The 6,873-nt window shown below is 36.6% G+C and overlaps 1 protein-coding gene across 4 annotated transcripts in view; it reads right to left on the reverse strand.

The window, feature by feature from the left end:
• LOC105250098 (paired box protein Pax-6) overlaps positions 1–6,451 on the reverse strand; it is an 81,443-nt gene extending 74,992 nt beyond the window's left edge. For 3 of the 4 annotated variants that reach the window (XR_003123621.1, XM_011256021.3, XM_025414466.1), the window contains exon 1: positions 5,697–6,450. The gene's annotated coding sequence lies outside the window, so the exon portion shown is untranslated. Of the gene's footprint in view, positions 1–5,696 lie in introns of all 4 variants that reach the window. The other variant, XM_025414469.1, reaches the window with a different exon arrangement.
• Positions 6,452–6,873: the final 422 nt, after the last annotated feature.

A 6,873-nucleotide genomic window follows, 5' to 3' on the forward strand; every position in this document is an offset into this window, starting at 1 on the left:
TATTTATTTATAATTGTAAAATAAAAAAAATTTTAAACGAAATTTATCGTAACAGAAATTTGATTCACGGCAAAATTGCTAATAAATTTTTATGTATAACATAGAAACGTTTGTATACATAGCAAAAAGGATTATAGAAAATATTTTTAAAATGAGCTATTTCTTAATTGTGTTAATAATCTGTTATCGCGTATATGCAAGTTAATTTTTATTTATTACACAATTTCAAATATAATAATGTAAATCATCCTTGCGAAAATCACATGTAATCGTTTTAAGCAACATTGTCTAAAGTGTCTTAATTATCGAAGCTCGCACTTGTTGAAGACGTGAACTACTCGCAAACGTAACACTCTCCGTGTATCTTTCACTACTACAAACAAAAAAAAAGAGGGTGAAGCGAAAGCTCGCAGTGCTAGAGGGAATGAAAATGGAGTTAAGCGCGTATAATTAGTGTCGGAAAGAGTTGTTAGTCAGCTGAAAGCGTACAAGTTGTATCACGTTCTATAAAATACATAGAACAAAAAGAAATATAGCAAGAAAAGCAAACCGCGAAAGAAGCTTAAATCTTCATGTAGGAACACTTTAACTAAATCAAAGTAAATCTTTCTTTAATGTATGCGTTGAATATTAATGTTTTATATATATTATAAATAAATAAAAATCAAATAACATAGTACACAAAGAAAAGATTATTAAATATGATTACAAAACATGAAATTATAATAAAAGAAGATATCTGATAAAATAAGAATCATAACGATTCATAGAGCATATTGATAATACAATTTCATTAGTGCAATAATAATATTATAATAGCGATATTTATTTATAATATATGTTAATATGTAAATTATTCCTCGTTCTCGTGAAAGATAGGAAAAGGAAAACATTTCGGAGAACGAAATCCTTCTTGCGACGTTTACGCAAGGCTCATTAATTCGCATCAAAGTTACGTAATAATTTATAATACGATTCATTTCCACAAGTTATCGCAATGAGATTCAATGCGAAGCAATGCATCAGTAAGAGTCTTCCCCCTTTTTCCCTTTCATTATCCAGGATGCTCTTTGCGCTGCTACAGAGGAAGCGCTTTCTTGCACGAAGAAGAGGTCGAGGAGATGAGATACAACTGGAAAAGGGAAAAAAGCCCAACGAGAGAAGCGCGAAAGGTACGTACATGTTTATGTATGTATATGCACAGCGAGAGGGAAAGAGAAAGAGAAAGAGAGAGAGAGGGAGAGAGGGGGTGGATGGAGCATCGCGTTCGCATATTGTGCAAGAGGATTACCTCGGATTATGCCCGACTGAGCGCAAACAGGATCACGTCGCTTCTGTTTGCAAGACGCCAAGCTGTCGATTTAGTGAACTCAAACTCGACTCTGCCTCGCGCGGAATCGCCATCAGAACAGCGGCTTTCCGAGAGATTTCCGCGTTCTTCCTTTTTATAGTCACGTACGATTTAGATTTGATAAGCTCCCTCGGATCCCGAGTTAAGACAAAATCAAAAAAATTATTACGCAAAAGTATTTCTTAAATTTTTCTTTAAGATGATTGCCGAACCATTTATTATTTAATCTCGAAAATAAAGTACAATAATTAATTTTTCTCTTGCATTTTTCTTTCAACTATTCGACAAGACATTATCTTTTTATTTTTTGGCATTAAATATTTTGATAATTAAACTGCAAATAAATCTTGAATTTTTAATTAAATAAAAATAGCGTTTTATTTTCGCATTTTAATTTTATATACAACGGATAATTATTTAAATAATTTTTAGATAAATTAAAATTTAAGGATGTAAGTGTTAATACTTCGATATTACCGTGCTCAGCGGTAATATATAAAGTGCTAAAGATATATTATTTTCAGAGTAGAAAAAGATGAGAAAAAATTTGCAAAAAGATTGAGAAATCCCTTCGAAACTTTTGTAAGTACGACCAGAGATCGTTTGCGGATCCGAAGAGATGCCTTCACGGAACAGTATCCTTCATAGTTACGCGGGACAAGTTCGAACACTTCTTGAACATTCCGCAAACACAATACAGCGAGACGCAACGGGACGGGGAAAGGTAGCATTATACACGCGAATGGTAATAGGTTCCATATCCACGAGAGCTGCCGGCGCATTATGCTTTACATTTCCGGCGAAACACTGTTAATGGCACCCACCGCCGTCGCTACCGCGACTACCGTCGAAATCCACCCCTGTAATACACGCCCAACAGCCCCCGCAGGCATTAACCGCTCGCGCTACCGTATAAAGTGACTTCCGCCCACGATTACATTCGTCTCATGAGCACGTACACAAGCGTTTGTGCATTAATTATTAATTACGCCGGTGAAGAATGAGAGACCGCGTATTACACGGCGATAATGACTGTTTCGCATAATTGAGGACGATTGAGAGATAAATCGTTTTAACGTAACGCACGCAGCTTGTGTGGAATTAATTAATTTGATTTAAAGTATCTGTTTTTATTCTCGAGTCTTTTATTTATTCTCAAGTATCTGCGTGCTTCTTTTCTTTCATTTATGCATATATTTTCACGTTTTCTTATCGCAAATTCTTACGTAAATGTTGTTATCGTTATTTGTTGTTGTTACGTATTATCTCTTAGATAAGTCTGACATATGTAAGTGAAAAATCGAATCGTTATGTAATCATAAATTTTACATCATTATTTTAATAAACGCACATCCCTTTTCTTGCACTTAAGAAATAACGTAATAATGAAAATTTTGACATGCTTGTGAATTGATATGAAATAAACAAGACAAAATCTAATCTCTTAGAAATATAAATATTGCTTCAATTTTTACCATTGTTTCTTTGCCAAATTATTTATATATTAATTGAAGAAATATTGCAATATATTTCTGCATCTTTCAGTATGATTTTATAGACTAATATAATATTTTATCGATACTTTTACCGTATAATTTTATTTTTTTTAATTTACACAATCTAATTTAATAATACTTGGCAAAATTACTTGGCAGAAAAATTTAGAAAAATGTTTTAATTGTCATATAATAACGATAGAGAGAATGTGATCAATAACATTTCTCATTACATTTTACTTGGATATCGATCAATACATAATGCCTCAATCCGTTCCAGATGTAGACTGTCGAAAGACGTTTCATTGATCAACGTTAATTCACGCGCGTCGTTTATAGGATCTATTCCTGTTTAACGGCACGTTAATAATGAACAGTTAACGAGGCGTTAAACGGTTATAGATCTTACGGAAGGCTTCCTTCGAAACATAATACAATTCAATCCAATGCAATTGCATCCTGTACTACAAGGAGGTTAGCAATTTTCCGCTCTTTCGTGTAGCAATTTACATCTGCTTATGAGTATTTTGTTTCGGATTATTTATGAACTTTCTGTTTCGAATTATCCAATCGTTCTCTACAGTCATTGCCTTTCGCATTTATCAATGTAGCTTAGCTTCCCGAATCTTTCGCACCAAGATATTCCTCTTCGAATCTTTAAATATTTATTATTAAATCATATTTACATGGCCATACCTTTTTAAATATCTTTTTTCATTTTCTTTCTCATTTTTCAAATAAATTTATTTTAAAACAAATTTTCAAATAAATTTTCAAATAAATTTAAATTACTTTACGTCCAAAACTTTCCACAAAATATTATCCCATATATATATTTTATATCCTTATTATAAAATCACATTAAGAGTATAAAATTTAAATAAATTTAATTTAATTGTAAATAAAAAAAAAATGAAAATAATTAAAATTCTAGAAAAAACATTTTTTTATGGACATTTTTTATTCCCTCACGGAATTCGCATAAAACACTAGTCAAGAGCTGGTGCTTTATAGATACTTCGCGCGTACATTGTTGTTTGCAAGCAAGCAATGCCGTATTGCTACCGTACATTTATCCCGATTAGAGAATCGCTGCCACAAAGAACCTACTAGAGGAACCGACGCATAATGCGTCGTCGCGAAAGGAGCGTTCACAATGCGTGTCGGATATCACCGCGGGGGGCGTCTACACTTGTGTGACGCTCGACATTCAGACTGTCTCATTCATTCGCGGTCGCATTTTACACGGCGAATCATATAAAGCCTATCGCCTAATTACACCATAATACTGTGACTGTGGGAGACAGGCGAAGCGACAGACTGACAGCGCAAGAGCGAGAGAAAGTGACAGAAAGAGGCAGAGAGAGAGAGAGAGGCAGAAGGAGAGAGAGAGGCAGAAGGAGAGAGAGAGGGAGAGAGAAAGAGAGGAAAAGATACTATGACAATGGCGAGTGGAAGCGAGAAAGATGAAAAGAGATGTATATATATATATATATATATATATATATATATATGTAGAGATTCGACGCGCTATTCAATCGCACTCGTCTCCAGTACAGCGAGTTCGCAGGAGAGGGTTGAATACTATGCTTTAAGCTGTATTATGCGCTACGTGCAGGAAATCTGCATTTGATAATGTGTTAATCAGCAGTATGAATCAATGGAATTCGCGCGCGCGCGTCTTTATCTCGCAATGAACGATTAACAATGTTCAATTAGTCGAGCGTATTCGTATCTAAAGATGTAAGTAAATGTGTCCAAGTAAAATATTTTATTTATTCACTATCTTATTATTTCGAATATTCAATACCTCGTATAAAGAGAATCCGCCGCGATCAAAACATTAAGCTTTATTGCATTTAAAGATTTGTAATACACGATACTTTTCTGTATATTTTTATAATATGTATATATTAATTGATCATTGTAGGTTTTTATTAAATTATTATCGTAATAATTTACATCTTTGTTGAATGTCAATATAAGTGTCAAGCCTCAAAAATAAAATAATAAAATTAAACTAGAGCATTCTACATGCATCGCATTAAGTTAATTATATGCAAATAAGGATGTAAAAATTCTGTACAAAATCTGTGCATACTTTTTTACTCTACAAAACTAATTTGTTTTTACAGCGTTTGCGTTACTAATTCCCCTACGTTGCTTTATATCCGAAATATGATTCATATTGATGAACACATTATCATATATTCAATCGTCATATCAATTATTATCAATTATTATCTCTAACGATATTCTTAAGAAATTATAAAAATGCTAGAATATTAAAGAATCGTTTTCACATATAGACAGAAATTAAATATTTTCATACAATTTCGCTGAAATTGAATATATGTATCTTTTGTTAACGAACGAGTTAAATAAAAATTACATGAGATATCAAACGCAAAGTAAATATTGAAAATATTTATTAAATGTTATGCGATAAAAAACGAAAAACACGCACCTGAAGAATAAATAAATTGAAATAACATCGATTTCCATAACAATATTTTCCAAATTCAATAATTAATTGAAAAATTCGAGGATTTATTTTTTTTATCTTTTATCGTACAACTTCATGATGTAACCTACGTAGAGATGTAATGTAGAAAAGCTTCAATTTTAAACAAGGAATTTTCTCCTTCCTTTTTGATCGTCTTAAAATTAAGACAAATCGACAATAAAAAAAATAATGAAACGCATAATTATGAGATTAATTAACAATTTTGGAAACTAGATTAAAGTACATTTTGATCGAGAGAGATTTTTTCCATCTACTACATCTCTTCCATTTCCGCGCCTTTTTACACGAAAACAAGGAATCCACCAAGCATCTGATTACATACCAAGAGCTACCGACGGCCGACGCTGTCCGTCCTCCCTCCGATGTCCCTGTTCGGCAAAAGCACCACTGCGAATCCTTTGGCCGGTCTCGTTTTTCGTCGCACCCCGCATATACCAAGCACAGTCTCCCGAGCGCGATCCGCGAGTTGTGGTTATGTCACTCTCGCGCCGGATCGAACACACGGATTCGACTTTCGCGGGGCTCGATCTATCTCCTTCGAAATCGTTTCGCTTCGAAACACCCCTCTCACTTTCGCGGCTGGTCGCGCGCGTTACGATAACCTCCCGGATTTTATCTTGGATATTGGCAACTCGGTTCAGTCTCTCGCGAGGGCGAGAATCAACTTCGCGTTCGCGGTGCGAAGAAAAGAACGATATGATTAGAACCAACCGCGCTTGTGCCGATCCGCGCGAGTGCAGCACACGTGCTGCTCTGCAGCGTGTGATTCCTCTCCTCTCTCGCTTTCGTGAAATCCCCGTCGGGTTCGGGGCGGTGGAGGGTGGTCGCGACGCGAAAAGCCTCTACGCGAGGACGCCTAACCCTACGAGAGAGAGAGAGAGAGAGAAAAAAACAGAGAGACATATACAGTAGAAACGGACGCGAAGAGAGAGGGTGCGAGATGCGTATATCTCGGACGAAAGAGAAGACAGGAGAGAAAGAGAGAAAGAGAGAGAGAGTGGAAACTCTCTCCGGCCGTGGAAATATTATTAGGTAAAAGCACACGCACGGACTGGCACGCACCGACTCGCGGACTCTCGTTGGGTCGCGCCGCCGCGGCCTCGTGTTGGTACGTTCGACTTGACGCTTGGACCAATGGCGGCGAGCGCAGCTTCCCTTTCTACGTGCGCACCGCGACAGACGGTGGGGATCCCGGCTCCGCTTCGTGACATCATCGATTCTGAATGGTGGAGATGCTCAACCGTGCGGAAGGTACATCGCGGAGGGTGCGTGCCGTGCGTGCAGCGCGCACGCGCGGCAACGTGCGCGCAACTGCACCCCACGGGAAAAGGGTGCGCGCGGTAACGCGTCAGATGGAGACGAACCGCTGCTACGCGAGGACGATGCCGTCTGCCCAGTCTCTGCTTTCATTCTCCCGGTATTTCTTTATCTCTCCTTCGATCTTCCGATTAATTGCAATGTCGATTAATTGAAATCTTGAAAATTGTACTGATCTGTAG

The sequence above is a fragment of the Camponotus floridanus genome, unplaced genomic scaffold, assembly GCF_003227725.1.
Source record: "Camponotus floridanus strain SB8 unplaced genomic scaffold, Cflo_v7.5 scaffold80, whole genome shotgun sequence".
NCBI classification, from domain to species: Eukaryota; Metazoa; Arthropoda; class Insecta; order Hymenoptera; family Formicidae; genus Camponotus; species Camponotus floridanus.